Source organism: Lynx rufus, unplaced genomic scaffold (assembly GCF_022079265.1).
Source record: "Lynx rufus isolate CCGP_SWC_20201006 ecotype Redwood Valley unplaced genomic scaffold, mLynRuf1.p SCAF_15, whole genome shotgun sequence".
In the NCBI taxonomy this organism is placed as follows: Eukaryota; Metazoa; Chordata; class Mammalia; order Carnivora; family Felidae; genus Lynx; species Lynx rufus.
Genome location: NW_025814829.1, coordinates 20,900,033 through 20,909,079, shown reverse-complemented (window position 1 = coordinate 20,909,079; position 9,047 = coordinate 20,900,033). Strand labels below are relative to the sequence as shown.

At 47.7% G+C, this 9,047-nt stretch overlaps 1 long non-coding RNA gene across 1 annotated transcript in view; it reads left to right on the top strand.

Moving 5' to 3' along the window:
* Positions 1–1,177: 1,177 nt before the first annotated feature.
* LOC124509986 (uncharacterized) overlaps positions 1,178–9,047 on the top strand; it is a 32,233-nt gene continuing 24,363 nt past the window's right edge. Inside the window, exon 1 of the long non-coding RNA XR_006961555.1 lies at positions 1,178–3,661. This is a non-coding gene — a long non-coding RNA (uncharacterized LOC124509986). The remainder of the gene's footprint in view (positions 3,662–9,047) is intronic.

The window sequence follows — 9,047 nt, the reverse complement described above, 5'->3', positions numbered from 1 at the left end:
CTTAGTCTGTAGGCACTATTACGTGCCTTTTGGGTAGAGATGAGGAGTGAGATCATTCCACCCTCTGTGGTCCTGGTCTTGACCTTCTTAAGCCTCAGTTTTTCCCATCTGTAAAATGAATACTTGTACTACCCTTTTTCTACCTCAGTTTGTTATGGAGATAAAGGATGCGGGAGCAACCTAACCTGTAAATTGCTTTAAATAAGATGTTCAGAATTGTTATACCAAGCTCTGGGGTATGTATTCAGAATACCTCATGTTCTGGAAGCCGAGCACAAGCTCCTCTCTATGCCTGCCTAGCAGAGCCTATGTTGCTTCCTTATACCCATGCCTCTAGCCCATCTATTCTTTCCTTGCTATGAAGCTCTTGACTAGAAAAGAGGCCATCTCTAGGTTCTGAGAGAAGTGTGTGTAAATTTGGATAGTAGATACAACTGCCACGCTATGGTCTTGATCCACGAAAATTTTCTACGTGCACTTGAGTAGGTGGCCTAAAATGCACTGCCAATACACCGAAAACATGCAGTTTTCCAAATAACATATCTCATCAGGTAGCATAACCGACAGGAGTGTAGCCAATGTGCTTGCATCGCGTGGAAGGAAAAAAGCAACTTTAAGTAACTGAATGTGGCCAGCTTAGTAAATGGGGAAAGGAGACAGACAGCTTCATGTGTTCTCATCTAGTCCTTTTAAGCGCCAATAAAATAGCTCTGTATCTTTTTGGTTTTTGCACTATGTAATGCTTTTAATCCCTGTTGATTCTGTTGTGCCTTTTTGTGTATTAAATATTTTTCGTTTTGCCGTTGTGGTGTCATTATTGGGGAAATTTGTATATAACAGAATCTCACTTTTTGTTTTTATATGCAGTCTTCTGTCTGATTTGGGGACGGAGAGAATAGAATTTGCTATAGAAGTTGCCGTACTTAATCAGTAGTGACTTTGATAGTTTCCACCATTCACCTATTAGAGTATTGTATTTCAGTTTTAGGTTCCCAGTCCTTCAGTTTCTTTTAAAAAAAAAATTTTTTTTTTAACATTTATTCATTTTTGAGACAGAGCATGAACGGGGGAAGGTCAGAGAGAGAGGGAGACACAGAATCCGAAATAGGCTCCAGGCTCTGAGCTGTCAGCACAGAGCCCGACGTGGGGCTCGAACTCACATACCGCGAGATCGTGACCTGAGCTGAAGTCGGACGTCTAACCGACTGAGCCACCCAGGCGCCCCAGTCCTTCAGTTTCTTTCTGAAACTGAAAAGATTTTGCAAAGTTGCTTTGAACCTTGAGCTAGTTAGGTCAAGTGGAATTTCCCCAACTATAGCCCTTGAGAATTAGAGAATGTATCATACCTGCATGTCTAGGGTGATTTGAGACAAGCCTGCCTTCTAGGCACCAGTCTGTACCTAACTCTTCTGAGCCCACGACTATATCACCTTGTCCGTCTTTGCTACTGGAGAGATTTCAAATGGTGAGGTGACAGATTTGCCTCTACTGAGTTGACGGAGACATGCTAGGTGCAGGCTTCTATTTTGTGTTTCGGATTGGGGCTAGTTCAAGAGGTAGCGAGGGTTTGTCACAAAGTACACATTCATTTATCACTTCCATGCCTAACGTTTGCTGAGGTTTTTAGATTGGGGGGATTCTAGCCCTCCTTGAAAAGCTAATGAAACTTAGGAAATTCTTATAAAAAAGCACAACATTTTACGTTCATTTTCAGTAGCTTCATTGAAACCACTGGTCTGTGGCCCTCCTGTTATGTTCTTTTGAGGGATATCACGAAAACCTGTCCACCAGAGAGCTTGCTAGCCCACGTTCTCAGAAGGTCATGTCCTCCCAGCTGGGACCGTTAAGGTGAGTGAAACTCGGGTCAGTTGTCCTGAGCTCAGGGCCACTGCAAAACAGACACGGATTGGTGTATGCTGCACAGCTGTTGGGGGCACACTTCGTAGGCTATCTTATCTAGAGTTCTGTAATATGTACCTGTATGAGGAGCTCCTGGGGGTGTGGGGTGATACTGGAAATACTGGGGATAGCATTTAAAAATGAAAAAAAAAGGAGCATCAGAGCCAAGGATGAAGCCAGTTTCCGTGTCCACAACCCTTTCCACCTTTTGTGACCCCTTTAAGGTACTTTGTATGGATTCCAACTGCACAACATATTTTGTTTCCTGGATTTTTGCATCCTACTTAACCTGGTGCTGCAAGCTGAATCATTGTTGAATGTAGTCTGGGGCTAGAGTAAGGCGAGCTGAAACTAGTCACTGATTCAAATTGCCATTCGCAGACAAATGCCTAGTTGGTGCTTGATTGCTAGAATTTTTTTTTTTAAGTTAATTTTTTGGAGAAAGCACAAGTCGGGGAGGGGCAGAGAGAAGGAGACACCGCATCGAAAGCAGGCTCTTGTGTCATCAGCGCAGAACCCGATGGGGGCCTCCAACTCGAGAGCCGTGAGATCACGACCTGAGCTGAGATCGAGGCAGATGCATAACTGACTGAGCCACGCAGGCACCCCTGTTTGCTAGACTTTGCACAAATCCACACTCTAAAGGTATCACAAAAATCAGTGCTATTAGAAAGATTGCAGGTCATTATGGGTTTGGGGATGCAGGGGTAATCTCACTACATACCTTCCCAACCCTGAACTCATGTGGTTAATACTTTCTTTTTGCTTTGTTTCCTCTTCAAAATAAAGCATGGGAGTTCAATTCGGTCAATAAATACTTACTTGATGTTAATCTGAGCCAGATCCTGCTTGGCACTGGGAATAGCACAGTGAATCAGGAAGCTCCCTCAGTTGCCTGCGGTCTGCGCTGGAGGTAGGGATGGGGGCAGTTTGCACACGGGCCAGGCAGTGGCAGTGAAGGAAGTGGCTTTGGTGGTTCCACGTGACCGTGACCGGAGCCAAGGGTGTGATGGGAGAAGTGCCGAGAGACGGCCCTGGGGTGTGATGCGGGTGGGCTATGCCAAGCCAGGAAGGTTGAACCTTATCCTGAAGGCAGTGGAGAGCCATTTAAGGATTTTAAGCGGGGGTGTGACATCTCATTTGCATTTTGGGGAGCTTTGGGTACATTGTTGAGAATAGACTGAAGGTGATGGCAGTGGACCTGGCAAGAAGAACAGTAGATAGCACTTACTGAGCGTTTAGTGGGTGCTGACTGGGCATTTACTAGTCCCATCGGGTATTTAAGGCTTAGAGGAAGTAAGTAACCTGTCTGAGGGAATGAACCTAACTGACAGAATCGAGTCAATGGTTAAAACTATTGTGTCTGAGACAAAAGCCCAAAAGAAGAAGTACGTGGAGTTGACAGAAACCCAGGCGGAAGGGACTGCACTTCCTGAATGAATGCCTGGGGCTGTGAGGGGAAAAAGGGAGGAGTCAGGGATGGCTTGGGCAGTTGGTGGATGGCGGTGCCACTCACGGAGATCAAGAATATGGTAAAAGGGGAGGTTTGTGGTGGTGGTGAGGTAGGAAAAAGTGATGAGTTTTGGACGTGTTGACTTTGTGCGTATGAGAGATCCAAAGGGAAATGGAGATACCTGGGCTGTAAATATTAAGCACCTGTCACTTATCTTGTACTTTGTAGGTCCCGGGGACACTGTGCTGAAACTGAGGAACGTGGTCCTTGCTCTCGTGGCTTCGGGAAACGGGCTAGGCAACACGTAGGGTTAGTGTCACGCGTGGTCTGTTGGGGGCACACGTGCTGCTGTGGGAAATACAGAAGAGGGGCCTGATCTAGTCGAGAGTTCAGTAACAGCCTCCTTGAAGAGTCGAGAAGCCGAGAGCTCAGGGAAGGACGGGGGTTGGGAGATGGGGGAGCATGGAGGTAAGAGCAAACAGGCAAGGGCCTTGGAGCTCATGGTATCTGGCAGACTGGAAAGTTTAGTGTGGTTGAAAGCAGGGAAGGAGAGTGCAGTCCCGCGGGGGAGGCAGTTGGCGGAAGGGTTTGAAGAGAATAGAGGAAGTCCGGGGAAGAGGAGAGAACAGACTAGAGAAACTTGCTAGGTGATTGCCTGACACTAGCGGGTCTCTGGACCAGGGCTCCTCAGCCTTAGCACGATGGACATTTGGAACTGGGAGATTTTCTGTTGTGGGGACCGGTGTCCTGGGCATTGTAGCATCCCTGGCCTCTATTCACTAGATGCCAGTAGTGCCCCTTCCCCAAGAAAAACTGTCCACAGGCACTGCCACGTGTCACTTGAGAGAATTACCTCTGGCTGAGAGCCAGTAAGCCCAGCCACTGAGCACTTCAGGAGAAAAATCATACAACTTGCAGATTGCTGTTACGATGCATTCATGTCCCCAGCCTGGGCTCTCAATTCTCCCTGGTTCTCCCGTTCCCCTAACAGTTGAAGTGATGTTTCTACCCTCGAAGATAGGAAGGAGAAAGTGAAGACAAGTTATTATTTGACTTCTCTAAGTCTCAGCTTCGTCATGGGATAATAGATGTTAAGTCAGCACCTACGAAGCGTTCAATAAATGTTATCTATCATCATTATTTCTGGGAGGGGCTGATAGGAAATGGACAGGCTGAACGAAGTTGAAAGATGGTATGGTAGGAGTGGACTGAGAGCAGGAACGACAGGCCGCTGTGTTCCGAGATAGACTGATGTTCTTTTTTATTTTTTAAGGTTTATTTTTGAGAGAGAGACAGGCAGAGCGTGAGCAGGGGAGAAGCAGAGAGAAAAGAAGGCATAGAATCGGAAGCAGGCTCCAGACTCCGAGCTGTCAGCACAGAGCCTAACGCAGGGCTCAAATTCACGAACCGTGAGATCATGACCTGAGCTGAAGTCGGACACTTAACCTACCAAGCCACCCAGGCACCCCTAGACCGATGTTCTAATCAAGACTTCCAAGATTGTGATAGATGGTGTCATCAAATCATCTGCCACTTCTCTCCACCACGCTCCAGAGAGGGTGGGTAGTGCTCCGTGCCCTGGTGGCACCAGGCCTGTCCATGAAATGTGGGCGGGAATGAAGTGTACTGCTTCTGAGCAGAGGTTCGGGGGACATTGCGAGGGTCAGTCAGGGCTTCTTCCCTCAGCATGAGGCTAGTGCACCCCAGAATGAAGGCTGCCCTGCAGTCTGGCTCCAAGATTGACGAGAACAGGGAGCAGAGCTGCGGCTGTCCTGCAGTGGGCAGAGAAACAAGACTTGGGGGGCGTGCTGCTGACTTAGTCTGACCGGACTGGCACAAAGGTGGACAATCCCAGGGGAGGGTAGGTCCCAGGCGTGGCATGGAGTGAGCAGTTCAAGCATCATGGAAGAGGAGTTTTTTGATGTTGGTCAATGAGGAAGGGTCCTGTGAGGCTGGGGGTGTCGGATGGGTCATTCCTGTGGCGTCGATATCACCCAGGATGTTGGCAGGATTGTGGGAACCCAAAATCGATAATGAGTGAGCAAAATATCTGGAAGGTAAGCAGATGGCACTATAAAGGAGGTCTAAGTCTCAAAAGAGCAGAGATTTCTGTGTGGAGGGATAGTAGTCTGGATGCGGTCAGGGAGGCCCGTCTCCTCTACTGAAGGTGCATGAGGTTTGGAGAAATGACTGCCAAGGTTCCTTGGGGGAAAGCCAGGTATCTGTCAATCATCTATTTATTTTTGAGATAGTGTGAGCAGGGGAGGGGCAGAGAGAGAGGGAGACACAGAATCTGAAGCAGGCTCCAGGCTCTGAGCTGTCAGCATAGAGCCTGATGAGGGGCTCGAACTCACGAACCATGAGATCATGAGCCGAAGTCAGACACTTAACCGACTGAGCCACGCAGGTATCCTTTAAGCCTTAAAGAAACAGAGGAAAGCAAAAGAGTATATGGATGCAGGCAGGGGGATGTTTACCATGAAACAGTTCATAGAGTCGTAGTTCGTAATTTGCTTGGGGTCAAGGGGTGGGTGCTCTGGATCGCCTCTTGAGAGAAAGGATATACACGCGTGTAAAATCTTACGTGCAAACCCAGGAGGTTTTGACTACAGTTTAAACTATAACTAACGAATGCATTTGGTCTGGGTAACCCCATCTTGCCTCCTCGCACTCTGGGACTCTTCCCTTCATCGTTAACCTTTAAAAGAGTCACTGGTGGGAAATAAACCATGCATTCGAATCAAGTTAAAGAAATGTGAGACTTCCTGGGCCCTAAATTGGGAAATTTTAACTCAAAAACTCCAGCTTTATACTGCTCAAAACTGGGTAAAGCTGCTACCTAAATATGGGATGCATATTGGCAAAAATTACATCCACTTTCTTCTCTCTCTCTCTCTCTCTCTCTCTCTGTGTGTGTGTGTGTGTGTGTGTGTGTGTGTGTGTTTGAAACACTTGTAACCATTGGGATTTCTGGAATCCTTGGCACTGAATCAGAATTGCCAGTTAGCTACTTGCTGGGTGACCTTCGGCAGTTCACTTAATGTCTCTAAGCCTCAGCTCACTGATCTGGAAAACAGAGCTGATGGACAAATGAGCTAATGCACGTGAGGTGCTTAGCACCTGAGACTTCCTTCCACTTGCTTGCATCAGAGCTGGGGAGGCGGCTTCCTCAAATAGGAGCCTCAAATCTCCAGCTTCTAACCAACAGACATAACCTGCACTGTCCACCAGAGGGCACCAGTAACTCGTAAATGTAAGAGGAATGTTCCTTTGCCCTTAATTGAATCTGCCTGAGGATAACCCCTTAGGTTCAAGTCTTTATTTAAATATTCTTGCTCTTGGTGCCTGAAGGAATCATTTGCAAGATTCCTCAAAGTGCAGAAGGGAAATCTGAAGTAAGAAGTTTAGGGTAATTGGTGCTCTTACTCTACATCAGCCATCAAGAGAGTTCTATTAACGTTGTTTTATTTTGTCCATTTCTACCATCCATTGTCTGTCTCTTCAGACTATCTAACCTAGTTACAAATTATTCTCTCAGTAATAAATTGTTGCTGGTCCTTTCTTCCTGGTTTGTTCCAATGAACTGAACTGCTGTTTTTCCCTTTGATGTGCAGCCTCCCTCCTGTTTCCCCTAGTCATGGCCAGCCTTCCTTCCAGCAGTGGGGGCTGGGATCCAGTTCTGATCCCTTTGCCTTACTGTTGAGCCTCAGAAGCCATTTCCCTAAATCCCTTTGAGGTGAGAATCTAGTGATGGATGGGTACTCATCACAAGAGGCTGTGTTCTGGGGGGGGGGGGGGAAGCCCTTTCTCCATCTGAGGAGGGGAACAGCTAGGAAAAGTTGAGGCTACCAGCCACTAGAGCCTTCCTCAAAATGTCATGGATTTCAGGGGAGCAGTGATATCCAGGGTACCCACTGCTTACTCTTTTTTTTTTTTCTTTCTCTAATTTGAGAGAGAGGGAGAGAGAGCAGGGGAGAAGGGCAGAGGGAGAGAGAATCTTAAGCAGGCTCCACACTGTGTGGAGCCCCGACACGGGGCTCGGTCCCGTGACCCAGGGATCATGACTTGAGCTGAAATCAAGTCGGATGCTTTCTCGACTGAGCCACCCAGGCGCCCCTGACCATCCCCTTGTCTAGATGGGTTGTCATGGCTGACGTTTGCCGTGTGCTTCGTATTGGGTCATCTATCCGTTTGGTTTTATGTCATGTGATCTCCACAACAACCCTGTGAGAGAAGTGTGGTGTTGGACTACCCCCGCACAGAAGCACAGAGAAGCTAAATGAAGGACAGGGAAGACTTCGCCAGGGTTCCATTTCAGTCAGCATTGGAAGCATTCCACAAGGCCAAGTTTTGTTCTGTTCTGTTTTGTTTTATGGATTGTCCCTTGCATAGCAGGATATTTAACATCTCTGGCCCCCAAGCCCTGTCGTTAAGGTACTAATTATACCTTCCAGAAACCCCAGAAGGTACAGTACAGGTAGGTGGTCCTGACACCTGTTAGAACCACTGACTTATATGCATGGTCACAGGAAAAAGGAGGGTTAAACAAATTGCTTTGCTCCTCTGGTTATTTTTATGTTAATGAAGGTCACTAGATGAAGATAACAGAACAAAAGGAAGGAGATCCCTGGGGGTGAGCAGAACTCTGTAAGGGAAGAGGCTATATTATAAAGGAAGGGAATGAGCGCTAGACCAAGGCAATCTTCCTTTCTAATCGCTGCTAAAACCTGGAGCGTGGACAGAGTCTGGCCTCTCAGACTCATACCTTTAGAGACCAATCGGTTGTCGCAGACCAGGACGGCAGCCGGGTCAGGGGACAGAAGGGAGTGCCGGGGCTGGAGCCGTCTGGACAGCCGGGCCTACACAAAGGGTGTTTTCATGTGGTAGCTCGGGCTCCTTGTTGCCAGCCTTTCTAATATTTCCAGAGAATCCACCAGGCCAGATTTTTAAAGGAAATCTCTCTATTGTAGATATGGGATGTAAAAGCAGTTCTAACATTTGTTTGGCCGATGGATGGCTGAGTCGGTTGAGCATCTGACTCTTGATTTCAGCTCAGGTCATGATCTCACAGTGGTGAGACTGAGCCCTGCGTCCTGCTCGGTGCTGCTGTGGAGCCTGCTTGGGAATCTCTCTCGCTCTCTCTCAATAAATAAATAAATACATACACATTAAAGAAAGAAAAAAAAAAAACATTAGGTAGGCCAAGAAAAAAAAATGCCTGCAAGTGAATTTGGATCGTCTTGACTTGTGAGTCAGGTCGTCTTTGAGAGGCCACTCCCATCAAAGGTGCCACAGTGTATGTCCACCGTGCTGGTGACAGAAGAGATACAGGTTTCAGTCTACACAAAAAAGAATTTCCTCCCCATCCCAGCTGCAGACAGCCGCAGGGCAGGCTGGGCAGAGGACGAGCGGGCATTTCTAGGGGCAGTGGGACCCCCAGAAGCTGAAGCAAGGATTCCTGTGCCATCTTTGGTCTTTTCTGGATCTGAGATTCTGGGATCCTGGGGTTGTGATTCCTCGAAGGCAGAGCTGGGAACATGGAAACTCTAGAGCTTGGCCAGTGCCTGGAGTGCGACCAGCTCAGGCCCTGTCCTTCCCCCTGATGTATAGGAATGGGGAAGAGCTGTCCCTGGAGTCCCTGCACACTAGAGGCCCTTTGTCTCGGTTCTCAGTACCTGAAGTTTACACATGCAAG